At 39.8% G+C, this 27,476-nt stretch overlaps 1 protein-coding gene across 1 annotated transcript in view; it reads left to right on the forward strand.

Annotated features, from left to right (window-relative positions):
- The window catches only part of Fbxl17 (F-box and leucine rich repeat protein 17), a 449,288-nt gene that overhangs the window by 232,076 nt on the left and 189,736 nt on the right, over window positions 1-27,476 (forward strand).

The following is a 27,476-nucleotide window of genomic DNA, read 5'->3' on the forward strand; positions in this document are numbered from 1 at the left end:
ACAGAGTAATGATACTTCCTATAACTTACTTGCCTCGCTTCATGACACAGACCCAGGATTTCTAAGGAGAGCTATACTTGGTTGTTTTTTTTTTTTGGGGGGGGAAATATTTATGAGGTTTTCTGTTACAGTAGTAAAACCTCAGTATTATTTTAAGCTTTTACTAACCTTTATTCATATCTTTGTTTAATTATATAGATCTTTTCTTATCTGAAAATATAATGGCAACACTCATTCTTCAATTCATGTGTCGCCCTTTAGACATTTTAGATACTCAACTCAGAGGCTATGTGAATGACTAAATGAAGTACTGTGAAGTAAGTTTTCAGAGAACTTTCATTTTTCAGCAAATACTTTGTGACCTTTCTACCCTCACACTGTAGATACCCCAGTAAGCGAAGAGGCCCTGCCTCTTTGTTGCTGACCAGTAGATGGATGTAAGTGAGCAAGTAAGATCATTACATATATGACAGGTAGCAGTAAAGATTATCAGGTTGAGTGGATATAAGTGATAAGGTGTGTAGCTAAAGACTGTAGTTTGTAGTCTTTATAGGATGGTGAGGCTGCCCTTCATGGAGGAGATGACGGGGAGTAAAGGCAAGGATCAACCATGTAAGTAAGTGAGCAAACAGCAAGCGCTGGCTGCATCCTTGGAGCAGGAACACACTAGTGAGAAATATAAAGGGAGGAGTGCAGTCAGAGCAGAGTTGCTGGGGAAGCAGGGGCACATTAGGTTTTGGTCCTGCCTGAGAACCAGGTTATTTAGGACTCCATAGGTCATATAAAAGTGTATGAACCTCATTTTAGCTATGATGGGAAGTTATTGGAAGGATTTGAATGGGAACATGGCACAATTTGCTCTATATCTCATGAGAATTATTTAGGATTATCAGTAAGGATATATTCTGACCATATATCATAAACGATATACATTGAGCAGCTAGCATTAGGGGAGGGGTGGGGGCAGAGAAATCAGGGAGTGTTAAAGTAATGTGAGAGGCAGTGGTAATGTGAGTGTTGATGGTGGGAACAAAGATTATGGCTGTTGGTTTGACTGTAGATGGGTTTTGAGCATGTAGCCAGTGGCCCTTACTGCACAGTCAGTGCGGGAACTAGAGGAACCAGAGGAGGCGGCTGCCGTCAAATGCGTCCCTCCCCGAGGTGCTTCTCGGCGTGGCAGGAAGCTGCAGGTTTCAGGTGCTGTGTAGTTTCTCAAGCCTAGTTTGTTGCAGAACCAGAGAAGATACAATTTGTAAAATTCTTCTGGCTCATTACTTTTTTTTTTTTCTGTTTCCTTATATTCAAAGGATGGGGAGGAAGGGCAGTGCTCTATATAGCAGGATTCTGAATATGAAATTTCACTTTTTTTGTTTTGAAGATATGCATTCAAAATTCTAGATCAGTTCTTTTAAAAAATTTTTTTTCCACTCCATATAGCCTTTACTTAATAGGATAGTGCTGAGTGATTGACAGTTATGTGCAAATGAAAGAAAGGACCACTTAAAGGAGGACTCTTAAACCAGCGGCGCAATAGAAAAGACCTGATAATTGAGAATTAAGAATAATTCCAGATTCTGACTATTACAAATAGGCTGCTATGAACACAGCTGAACAAATGTCCTTGTTGTATGGTAGAGCATATTTCGGGTATATGCTGGAGAGTGGGATAGCTGGGTCTTGAGGTAGTGTTGTTCCCAGTTTTCTGAGAAAGCACCAGATTGATTTCCAAAATCATTGTACAAGTTTGCACTCCCACCAGCAATGGAGGAGGGTTTCCCTTTTTCCACATCTTCTCCAGCATGTGTTGTCACTTGAGTTTTGATCTTAGCCATTCTGATGGGTGTAAGGTGAAATCTCAGGGTCATTTTGATTTGCATTTCCTCAGTGACTAAGTACATTGAGTATTTTTTTTAAGTGCTTCTTGGCCATTCGATATTCCTTTGTTGAGAATTCTCTGCTTAGCTCTGTACACCATTTAAAAAAATTGGATTATTTGGTTTGTTTGTGTTTAATTTCTTGAGTTCTTTATATATTCTGGATATTAGCTGTCTGTCAGATATAGGGTTAGTGAAGATCTTTTCCTAGTCTGTAGGCTGTCGTTTTATTCTGTTGACAGTGTCCTTTGCTTTACAGAAGCTTTTCAGTTTCATGAGGTCCCATTTATTGATTTTTGATCATAGAACATGAGTTGTTGGTGTTCTATTCAGGAAGTTGTCTCCTGTGCCAATGAGGTCAAGGATCTTCCCCACTTTTTCTTCTAACAGATTTAGTGTGTCTGGTTGTATGTTGAGGTCTTTGATCCACTTGGACTTTAGTTTCCTGATAAATTTGGATCTATTTGCATTTTCTACATGTAAACATTCAGTTAGACCAGCACCATTTGTTGAAGATGCTGTCTTTTTTCTATTGTATGGTTTTGGCTTCTTTGTCAAAACTCAGGTGTCCATATGTGACAAGAATTCAGTTGCCCCCTTTTTGATCACTTCCCCCTGGCGGGCACTGGTGTCAGATCACAGAGGAAGAGGATCCAGGCAGTCCTGATGAGACTTGATAGGCTAGGGTCAGATGGACGGGGAGAAGGACTCCTCCTTTCAATGGACTAGGCGAGGGAAGAGAGGTGGAAGAGGGAAGGAGGGTGGGACTGGGAGGAGATGAGGGAGGGGCTACAATTGGAATAGAAAGTGAATAAATTATATATATTATATATATATTATATATTATATATACAATAATTTCATTTAGTTGTAAATTATCTCTGGTGCCTATTGTTCTCTCAATGGGGATGACCTCAACATTGCTTTTCCAAGCAAGACACAGGCAGTTGGGGATTTAGCTCAGTGGTAGAAAACTTGCTAGGAACTCAGTTTCAGTTCAGTTTCCAGATTTAAAAGAAAAAAAATCTAAAGAAACAAACCAGAGGGGCAGGATGGTTTGATGGGTTTCAGTGCAGCCAGGGAAATTACCAAATTCATACAGCAGTCTAGCATTTCTTCTTGTTCTCTGATAATCTTCATGCCTGGCAAAGCTGAGGCTGAGCCTAGGTCAAGTGTATTCTACACTCTGTTTTGCTCTGGTGTATATTGTGGTAGGGTTGTAGGTTGAGGCACAAGAGCAAGGAACCTGAATCTCGAATTGGCTTCAGGTTCTGGCTGACTCCCTTCTGCTTGAGCGATCTTGAGTAAGTACATTCCTGCACTTTTAGGAACCTCATTTTCCTGTAATTTAAAATGGCATCATTGACCCCTCACTTCTGGTGATGTCCCAGTCAATTATGTGAAAAATCTATTAGGACATCGTTTTCCCTTTCCACCTCTGACATTTTGCTCTAACTCGTGCACATTTTTAGAGTAAATAGAGACATTAATTTTGATTTGATGGCTGCTTAAAATAGAATACTTTTAAGTGGCCCTCTTCCTTTGTGACTGTCAGTTAACATCAGAAGTACTTGTGTCAACAGACAAGAGTGAAAACTGAGCTCATGTTTTGCCCTATCCCTTTCTGAAGGAATTTTGTGCTTCATCTAGAGTGAGCTGTGGAAGAGGAAGATCTAAAGATACTTGGGTTGGACATCGCTCTTTATTTTCTAGCGCTTAGAAGCATTTCCCCACAGTTCTCCTGTTTATACTTAGAACTTGGGTATGTGTCCAAGGAAGGCAGTGTTTGCTCCTGTGCTGTCTTTGTACCGGGAGGCAAGCCTGGGAACATATGTGAGGTCTAATGTCATAGTCACGGCACAGCGTCAGAGCCTCTGCCAGTTCATACAGCCAGGCTTCCCTGCTGCAGCTTTGCGCGATTCTGATTCATCATTCAGAGCCAAGCTGGCGTGGTTACAGTCTTTCGGTGGCACCAGCAACACTCTTTCCGCCTGTTGTGCTCTTTCTGAGCCACAGTCCTGTCCTGTTACTCTCTATCTAGTGTTCGAGGTCCATTCCAGTCTGCTCTGTGAAACAAGGTCTTGCTCTCCGTTCATAAGAATCCATTTAAGTTACTTTTCTTTATAAATAAGGAGCATTTTTTTCCCAAAGCAACAACAAAATGAGCTAAAAGAAATCTGGACAGTTCTTTCTGTTCCACAAAGGTCCTCTAAGCATCCTTGTGCTTATGTGTAAGTGTGTGGTCTAGTCCATCACTCACCCAAACAGGCCCAGGCAATGCGTGCTGTGAATGTAGTTTACTGCAGGACTTCATATCCCCATATAGTGAACTCTCTGAATGCTACTCCTCTCATCTGCTGTTTTGTTCCCCTTTAACTTTTCATGTGGGTTAGTCTTCTGAGGAAAATAAGCTTCTTGGAAAGCAGAGACTGTATCTTAAGCTCTTCAGCTTTTCCTTGCTATCAGAGATGCACAGAGGCTGGTTTGTATAGGGAACACTCAATAACCATCATGCATTTAATTGGACGTTTTGAGCCTGTAGCTCAGATTGATGTTCTACAAATGCAGAAGTCTTAGAAGACTGATTAATTTCTTTATTTTAATGCAGGTCATCTTTCCAATGAAAGTGACATTGAGCAATACAATTACATGTGAGTGAGTATTTAGAGTGGAGGGAGCGGATCTAATTGAAGGAAATGTGAGAAGGCCTGTCGTAAGCATAGTGGTTTGCATAGTATAGTTTGTGAGATGGAGGAGAAGACTATCAGAGAAGGGAAATAAAAAGAGAAAATCGACAGAAAAAGAAACCATAAAAGTGACTTGGTCAGAGACCAAAATTAGGATTGAATGAATGGGAACTTTTTGAGAAGTAAAATACAAATATAGTCAATGCAAAAACTGCTGAGGACTGTAATATCCTCTTAACTCTAATAAAAGCTATGCTAGCTTCCAAAACACCTTTTCCGCTAAAAACAAAAACAAACAAATAAACAAAAAAACAAAGAGAAGCTTTGTGGGGAGTGAAAAAGAAAATATCTTCTTTGTCCTGAAGTAGCTGAAACATTTTGCTGCATGAGGAAATGCAGGGCATGACATCAGAGCCAGAACTTTCTTCTCTCCAGATTTGTTTACTTTGGGATTTAGTTATTCTTCTTAAATCATAGCAATACTGTTTTATAACAAAGATTCATGTTGAAGATATGGACTCAGAGAGCACTTGTTTTTTTTTTTTTTAAATGTCATTTGAACAAGAACAGTAGCAATCCATTTTTTTAAACAGAGGCCATGCCTTGGCTTTCTGTATTTCCACGTGAAGGGTGTTAGAATTTTGAAGTTCTTTGCCACTGAAAACTGGAAGGTTGAAGCTTCAAACTGTAAGCTTCAGGAAGTGGTATGAGGTGTCAGAAGGTGAACTGCTAAATCCAGGTCACCCTTGGAACACTCCTGTGAAACTGCTGAACCAGGCCCCTGCTCTGATCGCTCTCCAAATTCTACCCAAGTGAATTCACAGCTGATGGTTTTAAGCAGAGCACGGACAGATTAACTGGCTCACATAAGCCTTCAGAGACAGAAAAAAATGACGTATTTCTCCTTCTTCACAACATGCTATACACATTTGCCAAGCATTCAGTAACTCTGAAGGCAAATACCCCCCACACCATGATCAGCTTCCTTGTGTTGTTTACAACATACTTTACTGCTCTCTATTAGCAAATGTTTTGAGTTCTGTTTACTCTCTTGTCTGCCTTACACTCTGCAGAACAGTATCACTGAAAGAAAAAAAAGTCATGAGAAAATTGTTTTGCCATAAGATTTTTATGTCTTATAAAAGGTATTATTTACATATTTCTTTTGCTATGTGTTCTTTAGAAAGTTAAATATTAGTGACACCCAGAGAAAACTTCTTCCTGAGTATTGTTCAGCCTGAAATATATTCTCATGATGATTTTAAGCTGCTGATTTCACTAGTGCAGAATGGGCAGTGATGATCTTGGGTAAGGGCATCTAGGTATACAGAGCAAGACTCCTGCAGTGGCGATATCCGAGCTCATCTCCAGAGCGCTTGGGAGTGAGGTGGGGATATGTCCACCCTTTACCGTACACACTTCAAATCAGAACAACAATGGAGGCACTGTCCTGTCTCTATAACACAGAATCTGTGGCTCAGAAAGAGTTAAGTATCTTGACTAAGGTCCTAGTGAATGGTGAAATCAACATTAGACTACAGTCTGTTTGATTGGAAAGCTGTTTCTTTACTCACCACATTCTTGATTTTCTTGCCTCAATTCTAAAAATGGAGAAATAGAGCTATTTTTGTCAAATGAAATTAAACTTGTAATAACTTATTTTCCTAATTTGAAACTGGAAATGGTGTGGGACTAACAACTTTAGTATTTAAAAACAGTGTATTTCCAAGTTTGCTTGTTTGGTTACTGGCATGTTTAACATGGTCATACAGCTTTCCTTATTCTATATTCCCCAGTCCTCACTCTTTAAATGCTTTTATTTGTAATGGCTACCTCTCAAAGAAAAAGAAATTAAAAAACAAACAACAAGACGAAACAGCAAAAAATAACAAAACAACAAAAAAAAAAACCCTGCTATGTTTAACCCCTGCTCCTTCAGACAGAGTCGGATAGTACCGGCTGCTCAGACGGCCTCAGCTCATCTCAGTGGAGCTCAGCAGCTTGCACTGTGGTCTGTCCTGCACTGGGTGCTGCATCCCGGAGTGCAGCTTCCCTGGGAACATGTAAGCCCATTCACACAGATCTCTGCAGATGTGCCATTTCCCCAGCGGCGCTTGATTTTCTGATTTCTATTTGGAAATCTGTGCAAAGTCCATGTGTCCATCACATTCTCCTGGCTTTGAGGTGCTGCATATAGTGTTCTGCAGTTATGTGTTGTTTTTCTTCATTAATATCAAAGCCACAGGTTAGCATAGCTGGAGAATAGAAATTGGTGCTTCCAATCTAGTATTTTCACCATCTCATGGACTGCTCAGAACCCTGGGAAAGCATGTATAAAAAATTATTAACACAAAGTCTATTTTAAAATGACTGTCTACATTTTCTCCTCTTGTGTATTAGTTAATGTTGAAATATAGCAAAGTGGTGACTGCATTTAATTCAGAAGGCCATTTTGCAAATGAGAGGAAAAGGCTAGGAACCGTTATACTAATAGTTACTGCCAGCAGCTGCATTCTGCATACAGAACATTTGTTCATGTTTTCCTTGACCTCCTTTGACTGGGCCTGGTGCTAAGTTTGTACTGAATGGGTTCAGTCTGGTCTTTGGCAAGCATCATTTGGAGTAATGACTAGTATAACATCCAAAAGCGTAAAAGCCGTGGCATAGGCCTGCGTCAGTACGCTGAGCTAACGATGGCATTGTTCAAAAAGAAGGCCCTGTGCCTCTTTGGAAATAAAGGCTTGGCTCATGGGCAGAGGTCTGTGCATACACATTGGGCTTCTCTGTCTTCCTGCCGCGGTCTTCCATTCACAAGGAGTCTTTTAAAGCAAAGCTCTGAAGAGGTTCTTGAACGCCTTTCGGAGTATACCCAGAAACAAGTAGCTGATATAAAAATGCCACAGCCCTATGTTTTTGTTTGGTAGCTCTATGAAATTCACATCAAAGACTTTAAGAATAAACTCTTTAAACTGGAGAGCAGCGTCGACACTCACTGTTTCTCTCCTCAAAATGTCTCCCCTGAAAGCTGTGGTAATCACAGATTTTTGCTGTGGAACTTCTGATGTTCCGAATTTTTTATGTTTACAGCTCCATCTGTATTTGTAGTGAAAGGTCTAAATTTGTCTCAGTACAACTCAATTCCAAGAATGAATTGATCCTATGAGCAGTTCCCCCTTGAATGCAAAGAAAGGAAAGAATTTTTTCAGCTCGAAACACTGATTAAATGTGACTACTTCCCTTTTATTTCTGATTCTTATTTTTAAAAATAGAATGTAAATTTCATAGTTAGAGCCTGTCAGAATGTACCTGAAGAACCCCAGCACATTTCTGTCATAGAAAGTCCTTGATGCTGATATGTAAATCAAGAAGTGTGCATCTACAATATTTTAATTCTGCGTTCCAAAACAAAATTCTGACAGGGCACAAATAGTTAAATAGAACCATAAAAAAAATTCATTATTGCAATATTTACCATTTGGTCTTTCAGAAATACATGTTAAAATAACAGATAGCATGAAATAACTATTGCCATTTGTTTAAAAACAGTTGGTGGAGGAGGAGCCAAAATTAGTCATAATTAGTTGACCTGAGTGATACACACAGGTTCTCCATAGTTTTTCAACTATTTAGAAGTTTTAAGTTGTTCATAGTAAAATGTCTGAAAGTATTTTCTGGTTTGTTAAAGTATCACAGTTCCATAAGAGGAAATATTTTCCAGCTAAAGAAATGAAGTCTGAAAATCTAAAATGCTTTACTTGCTTTAAACTGTTATTCCCGTAAGGCTACAGATGTAAATGACCAATTTTTTAGTTATAAGATGTCTTGTAAAATATTTGTCATAAATGTGGATGTAAAAACCATACTATCAGTTAGTTTGACACCTAAATGCTTAGACCGTTAAGGTAATTAGAATGTCTTCATCTCTCAAATAGTCACTGAAAATGTCAGTATGTTGAAATGTATACCAGTAAACCTGTGTCAGACATATGCAGGTCTGTGTAAAGTGATCAAGAAAGAGGTTGCATTCTCATATTTAGGGTATCATCAGATCACTGCATGGGAATATTTGATTAAAGCAGTATTAACAGAAGGAAAGTGTTTGTTGACATCAAATACACACCCTGGAATTTCAACTTTTGAGTTTAAAGAACTAATAACCTGCAGGTACAGGAAGGTCTAGCTAACTCCCTTCTGGTTACCTAGATAAGAGATGAAATCGCATGTGCAACAGGTCTTGCCTATGCCAGAAAGGAATTTGTGTCACCCCCCCCCCCACACACACACACACACTGAGGAAGAGAAGTTGAGGCCAAGAGAACTCTGTTGAGGCTGGATCAATGTGTGAGAATCTCTGCCACCAGGCCACACACTCTGCCAGTGCATATGGCAGGGGAGGCAATCCTGCAACTTGTCCCCGTACCTCATGTGCTGTGGTGTCCATGTACTCCTGCCCGGCCCAGCCTAGCCCCTAGCACCATTCCTGCTGTGTACATAAAAATCAGTACTGGATTCTGAGACAGGTTAATTCAAAAAGTTAACAAGAGCTTTCCTTGAAAACTCTGAAGGATGGGCCGGATGGCTCCGTGGGCAAATAAAAGGCTGATGCAGAGGCCTTTGAACCTCAGCACCCACAGGGTAGAACTGACTGCAGTTCTTGTCCTCTGACCTTCACGGGTGGCCTGTGGTATGTGCACGCACACACAGACACACAAAGACAAATATTTTACTCCTAAGTTCATAAATATTTATGGATATGAAAATATTTATGGATCTATAATGCGTAGTATCCTATACTAATACTATAATATATACTATATACTATCCTGGAATCACTGCATTTCTGTCTACATGTTTATACAGTTGTCCGCTGTTGAGTGTGTATTCATTCAACACATAATTTTTAGTGTTCCTATGAGCTTGAGAGACCTTGTGGTAAATAAGTTATATAAGTTTCCTGTCATATGAAACTGACATTGTAGGCACCACAGGAAGATAAATTAAAACCCTATCAGCAGTATAGAGTGTATTAAAATATTGTAGTTGCATGATGTGAAGGAAGAGATACAAGGTTGTCAAAGAAACCTCTCTGAAGATAGCACTTAATTTGAACATGCAGAAAGATGAAAGGCTTTGTCATGCAAAGTTGGGTTCCATAGATTGTTTAGTAATAAACAATCTTTAAGATATGACTGATGTTTATAGAGTAGAATTGTATTCACATTATTCAACTACACACATACACACACACACACACACACACACACTTGATTCTATAGGAGTAACTATTCCTTAGAAATGTCTATTAACTCAACATATTCCTCCCTTCCTTCATCTCCCAGCACTCTTAGACCGGCATTCTGTCTCCCACACAAAGCAACTGTAACTCCCACTGGAAACCTTGAAACAATGCTGGTGTTGAGAAAAGTTCTCTTGGCCTTTCAGGGTTGTTGTGAGGCCCCCCAATTTCTCAACCCAAAACTTGATGCTATCCTTTGGTGGCTCAGGTAGCTCCTTGCTTCCTGACTTTCCAAAACTGTGGCCTGCACTCCCCACTCTCAAAGAAGAAAGACTTAGTGCCTTCACTTTGCTTTCTAGTGCCAAACACCTGCTTTCCTGGGGCTCACCCTGAGCTAATCTGATGGTCTACATCTGGATGTGGAACTTGACAGTTCTCTGACTCCTATGACACCCCACTCTGTCATCTCCTTTTACTTCAGGTAGCATAAGTATGATTTTGGTGGTCTGTTGGAGACAGTTTCCATGTGTTAGTGGTAATTTTGAACAGTTATCAAAGATATTTCAGGGACAAACAGCTTTGTGACACTGAGGCCCTCCTCTTTGGGCAACTGGCTAAATTAACACCTGCGGGTGCACACGTTGGGCAGAGCTATATATTTACTATTTGCACATGATCCGAGTTATTTACAAGGGGTAGTGTTCTCTAACTGAAATCCTTCTTCATGTGTGGACCCTTCTTGCCTAAATGAATCAGTGCTGCGGTGAATATGTAAAAGGCAGTAAACATCTATGAATAAAATCCAGCGCAATGTTATGTTGGTAATTGCTCTTGTTTTTTTTTTTTTTTTTTTTTTCTTTAGTCTTTATCTGTTCTTTTTTTGGGGGGAATTAATTTCTGGAATTGCAAGTAAGCATACAATTTTAAGCCAGTCTCTAGGCAGATAACAAGATTGATATGATCATTCTGATCTTACAGTTTTAGAGCAGTTCAGGTCCTTGGAATTTGAGATTTTTCAAAAACCATGTTGTGTCCATTTTCTGAAGTAATTTCTGGCGTGGAGGCTTTGTCCATGTTAGGCATTGACTTTACCTGTCCAGGAAATTGGCTTATTGGTTCCCCTTGTTGGTAAGAAGACAGCTCTCTTCATAAAAATCTCCCAGTTATTTCCCAGCAATTGAAGTCATGTCATTTTGTTCTAGCGTCTGACTTAACAGATGAAAACTCTGAATGTTGCCATTGATCATCATATCAGCTCTTACTGTGAATGAAATAAAGCTAGATTCACTATTGGTTAGCTTGGCCTTATAATAAAAACAGGGTAGAATTGTATAAAATGGGTTCCTAACACATCACATGTTCCTAACATTGGTTGAAATAACACACACATTATCAGACGATTGTTAAGACAGTTGCTAGATAACATTTTGTTTTGTTCGTAAGCTACAGTTTACCTACACTATAAGATAGAGGACTAGGATTCTGGGAAACTTCTCTAATTTCTTAGAGAATTGTTTACTAACAATTTATTTAAATTTCAAGTAGCTTAAATTTTTCTGCATAATGGGTATAAATACCATTTATCTCTTCCTTCCAAACAGTGTATAAAATGTTAAATAAATGTCATATCATGTGATAGAAAATTTGCCACATTCTGTGAGGTCTTCAGAAGTAGGGTTCTGGAAAACACTCTGAAAACATTGATGTGAAAAATACTTGTGCCCAGTGTGGACATGAAATATTAGATTTTTGTTGATTTCTTTGTTCTAAGTTTTTGAGACAGATCTAACTTTGAGAGTTGGTAGCTTGGGCACTCTTGCTTCAGCCTCATGAGTGCTGGGATTCCAGTCCTGAACTGTCATATCTGGCTCACATTATAATTTTCAATGGAGCCTTGCTATGTCTGCTAAGCTGATCTTGAACTTTTGATCCTTGTGCCACCACTGTGCAAATGCCAGAATTACAGCCAGTGTGAGCATCTATGGTACATCAAAGCTGGATATACCATGTCGTGTTTGTCCGGGGAAGCCTGAGCTTTTGTTTTTTCTCCTTGTGACGTTTTGTAAAGCTGTTCTTCTAGTAGTTCTGAATGCTTTGGTCAGTCCTTAGAACCCCATGTGCTGGGGCAATGTTGAGGGGAATTTTTCATGGTTTACCAGACCGCTTTCCATCCTTACTCTGTCAATTTTTACATAACGCTTAAAATTTCGAGCTTTTAAAGTCATGAAAATGGTCAGCAGTAGCCCTGGTAGCTTTGTGCTTTGATCCGCAGGCCCACTTTTCACTTGAAAGAGGAACTTGTAAATATTGTCCTTCGAATAAGTAGATCATTTCCATTGTCATTAAACAAGTGGCAGACAGGTGGAGTACACCGCAAGTCCCTCTTGTTCTTTAGACAGTGTCACACACTGCTGTTACACACTTTCGTGCTTGTCTGGAGACCCTTTTCTTTTTATAGGAAGTTTGATCGGGTAACAGTTTTCCTCCCTTACATAATTAATATATTCACTGGTGTTCAGGCAAGCTTCTAGATACACAATATGTAGAGAAACATAATTATTTTTATCCTTATAATCAAAAAGGTGGTGTTATGACTGGTTTTATACAATGGATTTTTTTCCTACTTTCTTGGTGAACTTAATAGCTACGGTGAGCTGAATTTGTACAGGCCTGTGACAGATAGAAGCTTCTGAATGCAGGGATCATGTTTATACCTGTCCTCTAGGAAATTAGCCAATCAGAAATTCGGAACCCAAATTGTTTAACTGCACTACCTTCAGAGAAAACAGTGTATAAGCAAGTAGAGAATTTGATTTTTAAATGGGCTTTTTATGCTGGCATTTAAGAACATCAAGTGACCAGGACTTACAAAGGAACATGTGAGCACCTGAATTAAGTTCTATGAATTCAGCATCCTGAATGTGTGGTTTTCAAAGTATTTAGTGGCTTTTAAAAACCAGATATTTACATTTTAAAATAAAGAATAAAACAGACATCCCACTGAGTTAAATGTCTCAAATCTTACTATATTTTATTTACTCTTAGATCTACTCACTTAATTCTTGAGGTCTGCATATAATCTTTACAAATCTGAATGCAACAAAAATGAGTAAGTAGAAAGGAAATTTGGAAATGGGTAGCACATGCTTGTGCACCTAAAGGTAGGAAAGAATTTTTCCCAGACGCCCAGGGTGGCCTCGTGTCTTTCTTCTTCTTGCTGGCCGCCCTTGGGGTATGTTGCAGGCTAAGTTGCCTTTTCAGCTTTTCACAGTGAATCCTATGGCAAGCTGGCAGGAACTCTTTAGTCATGGTTGTGATGCTCTTGTCCCTGGTTTGCTTCCTCATAAGGTGGGCTGCTACTTAGCAAGAAGCTGGGGCCAGGCTGTACCACGTTCCTTTATGGAACTCAGGGTCAGTTATGCAGTAGAAAAGACTAACCCACCAATTCAAAGAATTTCATTTTCTTTAAAGTGAGAGTTTACATAGAAACAGCATCATTGGCTGTAGAATCTAAAATAATGAAGATTGAAATGTTTAAGAATTTTGTCAACAGACTGTCAAAATTGAATGTCAGTGTACCTTCCTTGCAGGAATGGTTAGACTTATGCATGATGCATTTATGTAGAGTACAGTAGTTAGCAAAGAGATCTCTATATGAGTAAGGTTAATGTTTTATTACTGACATTTTATTATTTATCTGACTGTTGTTTAGGAATGTCCCTATCCAGTTCTGTTGCTGTTTCTCTGAATAAGAACCCCAGATTATTTACATCATTATGGAATTTAAGATAAAACAAAGATATTACATTCTGCATATTAATTCATGGTTCTTCATTTGATAGCAAAACAAGAATAATCAAGTCTTTCAAAATATACATTCTGAATCCTAACAATTTGCCCAACAGTTGTTACTCCTTATTTTCATTGTGTTCTTTTTGGAAAATTGTCATCCCCTGAGTATATAATTGAAAAGATTTGAGGAGAAGACATTTAATAAGACCTATAAATGACTCTAGGAAGCAGAAAGAAAAGTCTTACTGTTATATAAATATAGACTTAGCTTTTATTGACTGGAGCCTACTATTAGCTCCTCTCGCGGCACCCACTTTTCCTGCCTCATTTAGGATCATCGGAAATAATTTCAGATATAGATTGGTCCAAATGAATCAGGAGGAAGCTTTGTAGAGTTTGTCTTCTCTTGAATCACAACAAATACACTGTAATTTTAAACCAGAAATTAACATTAGATTCAAATAAATTTGAGTATGTAAAACATATGGAGCTAAACCCCACAGCATCTGAAGCCACACATTTTCTAGGCCTCGCAGATGGCGAAACAGAACCAAAGCCAATGTCACAATATGCACAGAGGGGTAGACTCGGTGTTTAGGCAGAGGTGGGTGATGTTTAAGTTAACAAAAGAAATATGTTGTTGTAAATTATTTTTACTCCTGCTAAAATACGTATTTTATTTTGGTAACCATACATTTAAACTACATTATACGATACAGAAAACGCATTAAAAATTTACAAGAATTCTTACACAGTCCCTCCCTGTTTGAACAGAAATGCATTTAATCAAATTGCACATAGAGAGAATGCATTGACTTGTGTTAGCAGTGGACCATTTCCTAGGACCTGCTGTGCTAGCCCTGCTTCATCAGAGTGAATGGTGCGCATGTTTTGTGTATAAGGTTTGGGGGAAGGCCATGATACCTGATCCTGTCCTCGAGAAGAATATTTAACAGCCTGTTAGAAACTAAGAAAGGTTTCCGTGAAACAATAGCAGCCAGGGCAATAATAACAAGAAAAGCAGTGAGGTCTGCGAGGGCGGCGTTAAAGGGAGAATAAAATCAGGGCAGCGCTCCCACGCCAAGCTGAAGTGCACGCAGAACGAGGAGTTGAAAACGAGAAACGAGCTTTTTATTGCTGTGATTTTGTCATTCAAGTTAAAATGTATGTAGCATTTACTCAAGAGGTTATTCCAAAGAGAGAGCATTTAAACGAGTAGCAAACTTGCTGATGTATGGTAAGGACTCAATAAACGTTAATTACTGTTGTTGTTGTTAGTTTTATATGGCGTGCTCTAGATAGCAGTTGAAATGCAGTATGAGCCTCAACTTTCACAAGTGTTTTTTGTTGTTTTTGCTTTATTCTCTTCCTTATAGTTTGTTCAGTTATACACTGCGAGGGGAAAAAAAAAGTCTTGCTTTTCCTTAGAAAAAAAGTAGTTGGAGATGGTAAGACTTTTATATTAAGATTTAATTGATTTTAACAGCTTTCTTCTCTAATATTACATTGTGACAAATTTAAATGAAATCCATATATTAAGTTTGTTTTAAGTGTTCCTCTACAGGAAAAAGAAAAGAAAAAAAAACTTGGGGAACAGGAGTTAAATCACTGGTTATTTTTATTTTAGCATATGTATAAAGGGTAAATTATGCTATTACACTGTTGTTTAACAGCCTACAAAAATATAGTCAAGTATTTGAAAACTCCAGCGATAGAAAACCTCTCAAGTAATAAAACTGCATGGCCTGTGTCTCTGCTGTAGAAGAAGTGGGACCTAAAGTCTCTTGCAATAGCCAACTTTATTCAGAGTCCGATAATTTATACTCCGAGGGTTAGAAAGGTCACCCGAGTAAAGTTCTCAGGAGGTTAAGCAGTGTACAAAAACAAGGATGAGCCCTGCGTGGCACAACGTGTTTTTCCATAGGGACATAAAAACATCTAACTGAATCTGCCACATCTGGGGGCATAAGGAAAACACACCCCAAGAACAATTTCTGGTTTTTAAAAAAACTGAGGTGACAAGCCTCTTGGTCGTTTGGAGTGTTCTCCCAGCACTCAGAACTCTTCTCACATGACTTCATTCTTGGACGTGTGCTGACAGGAGTGTGCTTGGAGTACCCATGCTGTATTTTGCATGTTGGAGTCAGACTATAATTCCTGAGCACAAGCTGTACAATCACCTGCTCTGCTGCAGTCACTGCTGAAACTGGCTTTTTACATTTTCAGAAGTTAAAACACTTTGTTTTGTTTTTGTTTTTTAAGACAGGTTTCTCTGTGTAGCCTTGACTGTCCTGGACTTACTTTCTAGACCAGGCTGGCCTTGAGCTCACAGTGATCCACCTGCCTTTGCCTTCCTGAGTGCTGAGCCTAAAGGTGTGTATCACCACACCTATCAAGTTAAATAAAATATTTTACAGAGGATTTTTCATGACAAAGAAATACCATGAAGTTTGAATTTATTGTCTGTGAGTAAAGTCTTACTTGAGCACAGCGATGTTCATTCATTTCCTGGCATTTTTATGTCTTTGTGGCAGATTAGTCATTGTAATAGAGAGCGTATAACCTGCCAAAACTAAACTATTTACTAATAGGCTCTTTAGAGAAAATGTTTGCAACCTTTGCTATAAGAAATGTTGTGGCTGAAAGGAGGGGAACCATTGAGTGCCAAAGTTAGGAAGGCATCATGGGAAAGTTGGTCTTATCCAGGTTGTGTGCTCAGACTTAGGAAGTTCCATCTGTGAAAGACAATATAAAGAAGATTGGAAGAGGGGGGTGAATGGCTCCGATTTGGTATACAGTAATCAAACTTAGAACGTGAGATAATTTTTAAGATACAGTGCCTTCTATGTATGAGGCACTGTATAAAGATCTTTGGGTATAATGATGACAAAGCCAAATTAAATGAATAGTTTATGAGGAAGAGGGAAATTTCTCAACGGTCACAAGTAGAAACAAAGCTATCCTAATAAGGCTTTTAATTGATGTAAAGATCTGAGCACATAAAAGAGGGTGATTGCAGAAGCAGACAGAAACGGGTGAGTTCTGGATTCTGGTGGAGATGCAGGTTCTAGGAGCTGTTGAGGGTGTGGCCATGGACAGGCTAAGGAGGAGCACAGTGTAGGCGGAGAACAGGGAACACAGCAGAACAGTCAGGATCTTTGAGCTGCAGTAAGGTCTTTTCTCTTCATCCCAAGAGGAGCGGATTCCCTGAAATATTTTTAAGTGGGGATGTGTTCTGAGTTGTGAGCAAATAGCAGCCAGACTGTTGGGATGATTATTGGAGTCTAAAGAGAGAGGGGGCATTTTGGATGGTTTCCACTAATAAGGATAGAGAAAGGGATGAAGTCAAGAAATTTTGTGGAGTCAGAGCCAACAGGGCTTGACAGAGCTGCATTGAGGAAGATAGAAAAGGAAATACTGAAGCTCTTGGGTTGCGTTTTTTTTATTTTATTTTATTTTATTATAACTAGCAGTGCCACACTTCGAAGACAGGAGATTTGGGAGAGGCTTTTTAGAAGTACAGTTTTGCAAGTGAGAAATGATGTCTTTTGAGGCAGAAAGATGAGTGTACACATCCCACAGCTGTGTCTGAGGGGCTGCATCTTTATAGGGTCTGCAGCAAGGTTTTAGAGTCATGAGGAGGGCTGTGATACCGGAAGTGGCTTACGGAGTGATAAGGGGAAAGGGATAGAAGACGAGTTTAGTCTAGAAGGCCATAGAGAAGAGGCAAAGAATTCTCAGTGGTAAAAATCAGAGATAGAAGTGCAAAGGCATCTTGGAAGAGATAGACTTTTTTTTTTCTTGATTTGATTTATTCTAGGCACTTTGTCAAAGGTAGCTAACACAGTAGGCCAAAACAGGGAAGGGTTTGGAGCAAGTTTTGCCTGTTGGGATGTTCTTCCTGGAGAAATAGACTTATTGTTAGTTTCCTGTGGCTCCATTGCTGTGGCAAGACACATCTGAAGCAAGGTGGGTCTACAGCCATGGTTGATTCCAAAGGAGCCATCAGCTAAGGCTGTGTGCTGTCCCTAACCCAGTGAACAGGAAGTTTATGCTAGAAGGGAGACTGCATTTCTATCTCTACACAGTGAGCTGTAATCCTACACATAGTTGATCAAAAGCTTTTCATATATAAACCTTGAGTTGGATTATCTGTATTACAAACATTCAGTCCTTGTAAATAAAGTCTCACAAATGGATTGGGTTTCAGATTTTTCTTACTTCTGCAGTCCCAGCTCCATTGTTTGGGACTTTCTTCATTCTCTTTGATGAACAGGCCCCATTCTGTGGTGTTATCAAGTGCAGTGGTTCTCCACATGCACACCATGGGCTCTGTAGTGAGGCAGAACCTGTTGCTAGGCAGGCTTTATACAAACTCAGTGTGGACATGGCTCAGTGTGGCAGCAGTGTAGGGAAGGGCTAAGAGGCTAAGCTGGCCTCCTCCCTCCACTCTTGGTTCTGGGATGGGGTCATCGTCTACTAGGCACCCATGGCCTGCAGGTAGATGCCAGGCTTGTGGGATAGGAAAGGAAGCTACTACGATCATGAGTCGCAGAGGTGGCGATCCATGCCTCTGGCTGCGGCGGCAGTCTCTCAGTAATTGGTTCTCCTTGCTCTCTGAGCTGCTGCTTGGGGTAAATTTAAACTTGTTAGCTGTAAAGCTGTCATAGGGTTGGGTGTCCACTGCAAGGAAGCAGGTCACAGGAATGGTACATGGCTGGTGATCAAGATGTGAAATTGATATGTTTGGCTTTCATCTTGTCTTTTTTGTTCTGGTTCACCTCTGGGTAAAGATAATAATGAGGAAAAAATGAGGAATCAAGGAGTTTAGATAATTCAAAATGTAGGCACAAATTAAGTCCCTGAAAGCTGACTTTTAGGTCAATTTACAACTGTAAGGAGAAAAGTAAAAGGAACAAAACTTGCAACCCTGAGTTGCATGAAAATGTGTACCCACTGTAGCAAGGCGCTGGGCGAATCCTGGGCACCTGCTGTACTGATGGGAACTGGACTCCATGAAAGTTTCATTTTCTTGGGAGATTCTATTGTATTTCATTTTGTAAATCGACAGCACTCGATTGCCATGCTTTTACTAAATGGTTAAGATTGCAGTCTGACACTTGTTAATTATACCGGGTTTCTGGTTTTAATTAGAGATTCTCTTCTGAGACTAACCCTTCTACCATTCGGCTGCTGAAACCTAGGAGATAAAAAGGGAGAATTCTTTCAGAAAATTATTTACATGATTTTAATTAATGATTATAATCTCCATGGTCATTTTTGCAAAAGAGCATTTAATCCCTTAACCACTTTTCATGATTTGCATTTTGCAAAAATATGTCGGCCCCACAGGCTTACTGTCTCTCAGAGTTGTGTTTTGTTTTTAACATGAAAATTATTTTAGGTAAGTTTTATTTTGCTTCTACTCAACAGCCCCATTTCATACCTTAACACCTGTTTCTCATGCAGAGCAAACCTATTGGTAGAAAAGTAAAATTTGCTTTCTTTTGCCAAGACAGAATACAGCCCTGGGCAAGGTTACCTTTGAAAACAGTTTTTCCTGCGGAGACCCTATCCAAGCAGCATTGCTGTTGCCAAGATCCTCGTCCTAATGAAGGGTGAGAGAGATGGGGTGTGTTTTCTCATTGCTCGAGGCACATGTATGTAGCATTCTTCTGAGGAAAGGCACTCCAGCCTTTCAATCAGAAGTCAGCAGTTTAACCTTCCAGGAGGAAGGTCAGCGTTAGTTTTTATTGATAATACAGAAGAAAGCCACTTTATAAGAATATGAAAGATAAATTTTTTGCTAAGTAGAAATGATTCAACACAGAGAGTATTACACCTTTTTAATGAGCAGAATCCAAATCTCTTTTATATTTCCAGCATTGCTTTCTCCTTCTCCCCCTTGCACAGGGGCTGGCTTCTTGAAGACATGAAAGCATTGTTGGAGACTAGGTAAGGGCCCCACACATAAAGCAATATATTTTCCGTCGTAGAGAACTATAGTTCTTAAGGCAGCTACATATCTAGCATACTTTTCAAATTTATCTAAAGATTTTTAATGCTTTCATAAACTCTGGGATTGATGTTTTGTTTCACAAGTTGGAAAATCCTAGAGAGCAGAAGAAAAGGAGAGTGATCTCCTGTTTGGAGGGTGAGATCGTCACTGTCTTCATATCTGTGTGTTTTCTGAGATAGGGGAGTGGGCAAACCATTCAGAAGCTTGCTTTACTTTCCTCATGCCAGGTGATGCTTTTCAATTAAAGATTTTTCATTTATTATGCCTACTCTTTAGTTTTCATCATATGACGTGATCTCTTCCTATACTCACTCCCACCTTTGAGATGCTGCCTGTGTTAGCCAGGGTTCTCTAGAGGGACAGAAGATATATTATATGTATGTAGTATGTATTTGTGTGCATGTATGCGTGTACATATGTATGTAGTATGTATGTATGTGGACTTTGTTAGAATGGCTTACAGGCCATGCTCCATCTAGCCCTACAGTGCTTGTCTACCAATAACAGGTAGTATTTGTTTCCAGTCTACTAGTTGTTTATCCCAGGAGGCTGGGTTTCTCAGCTGTAGGTTTTGGCAGCAGTGGCTGAATGGACTTGCCAGTGAGAGCTGGAGCAAGTAGGCAAGACTTCTTCAGCATCCTTTAGATAGGATGCCAACAGAAGGCGTGACCCAGATCAAATGTGGGTCTAGAATAAAGGTGTTCTCACCTTAAAGATCCAAATTAGAAGTGGTTTTCCCACTTCAAATGAATTGACTAAGAAAAACCCCCTCATAGGTGTGCTCAGCTGTTTGTGTTTTAGTTAATTCTAGATGTAGCCAAGCTGACAACTAAGAATAGCCAGCGGGCCACCCATCATGAGGCTTTCACCGGAGCTGAGCTGGCACTAGTGCCACACCCTGTGACCTGCAGAACTGAGAGAGAAGTAAGGTCTTTTTTGTTTACCGAGCCTTGATTATTTTGTTATGATTACAAAAAGTGCACTAATGCAGACATATTCTTCGCTCCCAGAACACTACTTTAGAACCAAAAAATATTCTTATTTCTCTGAGACTTCGTAACTTCTCACATGTTTTAACCGCCTAGCAGGTAAAATTTCTCCCCATATTGTTTCTAGTTTTATTTGCTATGTTTTAATTAGAATTTTTGATTCATAATAACCTCTCTGTGGAGATTCTGTGAGTATATGTGTTAGATAACAATGGACATGTTGATTATACAGTGCCTAGCGCATACACTTCCTTATTTTTGTGAAAACCAGTGACCATGTTGTCTTAGGTTAGCAGTAAACAATTTTATCAGTGTTGCCTGTCTCCTCAGATTTTCATACTACTAACAAATCCAAATCCACATGATTTCTGTATACCTGGGAAAGCCACAGTGCCAAAGTATTTAAACGTAAGCTTGTCCATGAATAATGCTGCAGTGTTTTAACTGAATAAAAAAATATATATATTTGGCTAAGATTTCTTTTTCTGTGATAAGACACCATGACTAAAAGCAATGTGAGGTGGAAAGGGCTTCTTTGGTTCACCATCAAAAGAAGTTGTGACTAGAACACAAGACAGGAACCTGGAGGCAGGAGCTGAAGCGTCAGCGTGGAAGAACGCTGCTTACTGGCTTGCTCCTCGCGGCTTGCTTACCTCTTTGTTATAAAACCCAGGACCACTTGCCAGGGGTAACACCCCCACAGAGGGCTGGGCCCTCACACATCAATCATTAACCAAGAAAATGCCTCCACAATCTTGTCTACAAGCTCATCTGTTAGCATTTTCTCAGTTGTGATTTCTTCTTCCCAGATATGTCTGACTTTTTTTGTCAACTTAACAAAAAAAAGTTTATAGGAATATCACATATTTAATAAATACCTATTGTTTGTCACAATTTTCAGTTTCAAGTTAAATAATACTTCTAAAAATATTCCATGGTAGATGTATTTGTAAGGCATAATAATTATATGGAAGTTCAGCTATGAACTTTTACTGTCCTTCGCACTCACTTTGTCCATTTTGATAGTAACACTTGAATCACTTGCGAAGGTTTCTGTGAGAAATTAAGCAAAGCTAACCACTGATTGTCAACAAAGAAGGCAGGTATCAGTATCAAAAGAGGAAAGAAAGTCTGAAGCATGTACAGGCAGAGCTCCCAGCTCTTTAAGACCCAGGGTTCCTTGTTTACATATCTTGCGGCTCCGAGAGCAGAGCTAAAAGCCAAAGGGCAGGTAGCAGGACTGTCATGTCAGACTTTGTGCTCTTGAAGGAAGCTTGTAGGTGCTCCACCCTCTCGTGCCCAGTATATCCTCTCAGGATTTTTCTTTCTTCTGTGATAGCGTTCTTAAACAGCTCTTACACGGCTAAACCGTTCCCACGAGTCTCTCTGTGGCTTTGACTCTGAAATCCCCCTGACTAACTGAGCCTACTGGGTGCTCAAAGGAATAACTGAAGAGGATGGAACCCAAATTCCTGTGAATTTCTGGAGAAATCCACAGCCTCTGGAACGATAGGTTCCTTTTAACTGCTGTCAGTCAAAGTGAAGCTCTGGTCTGTGATCTACCAGGCAGATTCTTGTCCTTTTTTTTTTTTTTAATTTGAAGAAAAATCTTTTTCATAAAATATATTTTGATAACGTTTTCTTCTCCCCTTTCTCCTCCCAGACCCTCCGTTCTCACCCCCATTGTGCTTGTTCTTCCTCTCTTTCAAAAAAAGAAAGAAAAAAGAAACAAAACCAATGAAATAAAACGTATGTACACACACACACACAAATCAACAACAAAAAAACGTAGAGTTTGTTTTCTGTTGGCCAAATACTCTTAGACATGGGACCTGCCCCGGAGTGTGATTGATACACAGAGTGAGACTGCATTGGAAAAAAAGAAATTTTCCCCTTGATAGTGGGAAAATTGCAGATAGCTTCTTGGTTAGTGGTGAGATACTGTGTCCACCTCTCTCTCTCTCTCAGTGCTGAGACCCTATGTGAGCTTAAATCTGTACAAATCCTGTGCCAGCTGCCACAGTATCTGAGCTCCTATGCGTGTCAGTCCTGTTGGGTTTCGGGGACACTGTTTCCTTGCAGTCATCTATCACCTCTGGCCTTTGCAATATTTCTGTCTCTTCTTCTCCATAGACCCCTGAGCCGGGGCACTAAGTGTTCTGAAGTCTCTCGCTGTCTGTACAGTGTCCAGGTGTGGGTCTCTGTGTCACTTCCCAAACACTGCAAGAAGCTTTTCTGGCGTAGGTTGAAAAACATCGTTGATCTTCATCTAGGCCCAGTGTGACTGCTGAGGGTCCCTGGTAAACAGTGCACTTGCAGGTTGGCACAGAAGAATGCAGACTAGGCCGAGAAGGGCAGTGGGAAATAGGTGGGGGCCCACGTCCGCACACAGATGCAGAGCACCCAGGGAATTGCGCAGGGCGGGAAGGGGGTAAGGGTCTTCTCCAGAAAATCAGCTGTGAAAAGTCAGTATGGAAAGACAGCTTTATTGTATTTCTATATGAAAATGAGGTTTTAACTCTACTTAGGCCTTTTTAAAAAGCCTCATCTACTTAATCAGTAGTTACATTTGTTTACTTTTAGTTTTTCTCTATTACGTGTGCTTTAAATCCTGTTTGTTCATTTGAATCAGCCATCTCGCTGCTTCACAGAGATATATTGAATAACTCAGGTGCCTGCAGACAGTAGGTGGTGGTGTTCAATCCTCTACAAAAGTGCTGTGCAATATAGAATACCACGCTTCATATCTGCCTCCCTACCTTGTTTCTTAATCGGAGCTGTGCTCCAGGGGGCATTAGGCTGAAGCGAACAACAGTGTGGGAACAACATTACATCCCTGGAGCCCAGTCAGTTAATCACACAGCACATTTCAGAGGAATTACTTGTAAGTAATTGTTGTATAAATTAGGCCCATTGCGATTGCTGGGTAGTAAACAGGGCACAAGCCTGGCTTCTGCAAGTGCAGCTCTCACAGGCTTGCTACCTCTAACCCACTGTGAGACAATCCTTAAAACCTCATTGCTGGCACCCACAAATAGCTAGACATTCTTCAGAATAATCACACAGCTTATGTTTTCCCCAGAGAGCCTATAATTACACATTTAAGTTTTTCAAGCAGAGGTTAATAATGATGGGATTTTTGAGTTTGAAGGTATTTTATTTTTCTCTAATGACTTTCTCTGGTCCTTGTGCAATACTGAGATAATAGAGAAATGAGTAGAGAAGTCTTCCTGTTTAACAGAAGTAAAGCTCCACTCAGTGGTTTTCATCACACCAGATCCATTAATTCTCCTTTTGTTCTTAACTAGGATCCAGCAGTTATATCTCAAAGTAGATGTATTTCAGGAATATATCCAACTGCCTGTAGAGAGTTCTTCTGGAAAGTCTTTTAGAATCACTTTGCCGTATCATTATCCAAATTATTTTCCACAACACGGTCAAAGCTGTCAACAGAGGACTCCACTAATCTCGTGAGAGAGAGCACCCAGATATCTGGTAGGAATGTTCAATAAATTTAGCTCCGACTGCGTGTGTCTGACCGTGTGCTCGTATGTTCATGTTTGCCATTGCTCAGATGTCCAAGGTGTGAACCTCCAGTCTCTAAGGTAATCATCCTGTCTTTAGTTATAGTCTTAGGTATAGCATTTAGTTTGGGACTCACTGTTCCCCAGGGGTCCATGGCCATCATGGTGGGAATCATAAAGGCAGGCAGGCATGGCACGGAAACAGCACCCAGGAGCTTATATCTTAGACCACAAAAAATAGGCAGAGAGAGCCAACAGGGAATGTCATGGGACTTTGAAACCTCAAAGCCTGCTTTAATGACACACCTCCTCAACAAGGCCAGATTTTCTAATCCTTCCCAAACAGTTCCACCAACTTGGGACCAAGTATTCAAACATATTCCCTTGTGGAGGCCATTCTTAATTCAAAGCATCACACTGACTAGATAGGTAATCTAGAGGCAGACCAGATCATGTGAATGTAGAGTTGCCTTCACGGTTCCAGGTTGAGGAAAATATTTTGGAGAGAAGCCAGTTGTAGGACGAGACAGGTACAGGAAGAAAGTAGGGTTTAGTAACCTTGCTCCAATTTTTCTGAAGGAATGTTACTTTTTCTGGAATCCAGTCTGTTAGCATTTATACAACATAAATTCAATTTGGGTTTATTTGACATTCGGCAGATACCTACATCTGGATTAGGTACATCTTCCCGCATTTCCGTTGTACCTTGAGGAATTCCTAGTTATTCATTGCTTGATAATTCTCTTGTGTGGGGAAGTTTCTTGACACAGTCTGGCAGTTAGTAGGTATGTTGGTTACTTTTTCTGTTGTAAGAAAACACCATGGCCAAAGCAACTTATGCAAGAGTTTATTTAGGCTTATGGCTCCAGATGTTTAGACTTCACGATGGTGGAGCAGAGTCAGCAGGAGGCAGGCATGGCAGCTGGACCAGAAACTGGGACCCCAGTTTTGAATCATAATCATAAAGCAGCAGAAATGACTAGGAAATGACTCAAGACTTTAAAATCTCAACAGCCTGTTTTCAGGGGTATACTTCCTCCAGCAATACCACACCTCATAACCCTACCAAAACAGCATCACTAACTGGGATCCGAGTATTTCAAACGAGAGGGGACATCTCGTTCAAACTGCCACAGTGGGTAAATGCCAAATGAAGAATGGATAAACAGGCAGCCATATCTCAGTGTCCCACTCCGTTTCTAAAGTGAGGATTTCTTTATTATACTCTCTTGGAACATTCTGCAGATTGCGACTTGAGACTGTCATTATCTTGCTATTGCTCACACGCAAGTTTCTAACAACTGTCTCGTTCAAACATTATATTGTAAGAGTTTCAGAGATTTTTCTAAGAAGCTTCTGTGGTAATTGTAGTTCTTTATATTTTGCCAAATGATCTCTTTAAAACTTAGTTCCATAAAACTAAATTTGTGGAGGAAACGACAAAGATGTCAGCTTTTAAAAACACATGGAATTCCACTTGAAAACCAGAGCCCATGGAAACAAAGAAGGATCAAGATTGAGAAAAAGATCAGTACCCAGGTTGCATTTGGCATCATTCTGGCAGCATGGTACGCTAGCACCAAGCAAGGACAGCACAGAGCAATTGTGGAGTGAGTCTGAGGCAGCCAGAGAAAAATATGGCCTTATGTAGGAGAAATTTGGCAAATTCAGACTCTGCAGAAGTTGTGTAGGATGAAAGCCCAAACTATGCCTTTAATTTAAGAAATCCTGTTATTTAGGCAACTTTAGCAGAGTTATGCTCTAAAATGTAGGGTATAAAATTTATTTATATATGTTTTAATTTAGATTATTTTATTTGTATGGGTGTTTTCTCCATGTGTATGTATGTGTAACACATGTGCTCCTGGTGCCCATGGTGGTTAGGGTCAAGTTTCCTAGAACTGGAGTTATGAATGGTTGTGAGCCACTGTATGAGTGTTGGGAACTTAACCTGTGTCTTCTACAGGAACAGAAATTACTCTGAACATCTCTGGACCATCTCTCCAGCCCCTAGGATTTGAATTTCAAAATGCTGATGAATAAATAAAAGATAGGAAAGAAAAGACAGCAAGCTAAAAGACTTAGTTTGCACTTTCAAAGGCGTGAATAAACTTGAGGGGAATTTCTCTTAGATTTAGGAAGCAAGTTTTATTTTTGAAGTTATTTAATTACAACATTTCTCCTTTCCGCTTTTTTCCTCCAAACTCTTCCATATACCTCTGTCCACTCTCCCATCAAACTGATGGCCTCCTTCTCGTATGCCTATAGTTATTTCTTACCCAATTTGAAACATGCTTGCAAGACATAGAGTACAAATGGAGTTTTTGATTTTCAGTTGTTCTGTTCTGTAGTGGGTAGTTTTGCTCTTAGAGATTTTTCTCCCATGACTTTATACTCCAGAACATCATAAGGGATAGGTAAGATGAAGTGAACTTGGAATCTTCACACCTGCATTCCTTGCTTGAAAACATACTGGGTGGTCCCATGTATGGCAGTTGGGTCTCAGGCTCCACTTGGAGAATGCACAGCACTGAGGTGACCCAGGAGTCTGGCAGGGTCTCAGTGACGCAATTCTGTTATATTACTTTTGAGAATTTTGTCCTAAGGTGTTTGAGCTTCTACTTAAGGTGAGGCAGCATCGTCACCTATTAAGAAACCTTGATTTTTTTTTTTTTTGGCTTATTAAATAAAATGTTTCAGACATTCTTTATCTGCTTTTCCAGCAAAATTATGGAATATCAAGGATTTGTATAACTGAACTTTTTTTTAAGATTGCTTTTTATTTACACGAAGACGTTTCTTTAAAGCCATACTGCAAATACAGTTACAATTGCTAGTGTTGTCACAGGGTATTGAGTATTCTGCATTTGGGCCTCTATTATGGAAGGCTTTATGTAGGATGCTCAGTGTAGGATTAGTCAGCCTTAAATTATCTCAGTCTCGCTAGTGCAGATAATAAGGACAAGGGCGAGAGGAAGCTATCTAAAACAAACCGTGCTTTAATTAAGTGATGTTAACTTCCATATATTTCTGTTTTCAGAAGTGCTGAGGTCTTAGCAGTTGAGGTTGGTGTGCCCTAATGGGTTTACCCTGATGAGCTGTTTGATTTACTCAGTAGCTATGGCCGGAGCATAGGCCGGTACTTCTCATGCAACATCTCCTGAGCAATTGTAGTGACAGGTACATCCTGATTAAGAAAACTCTGTTGACTTGAAAACTGTATAATTTTTCAGTTTTCATATTATGGAGTTTGCTTTCTGGATTTCCCAGCATGAAAAATAAAATTTTAAGTAATAGAAACAATCAGTTAAATGCTTGTTAAAGGATGTATATGCCTGAACACTGCAATGATTTG

Source organism: Meriones unguiculatus, chromosome 15, assembly GCF_030254825.1.
Source record: "Meriones unguiculatus strain TT.TT164.6M chromosome 15, Bangor_MerUng_6.1, whole genome shotgun sequence".
In the NCBI taxonomy this organism is placed as follows: Eukaryota; Metazoa; Chordata; class Mammalia; order Rodentia; family Muridae; genus Meriones; species Meriones unguiculatus.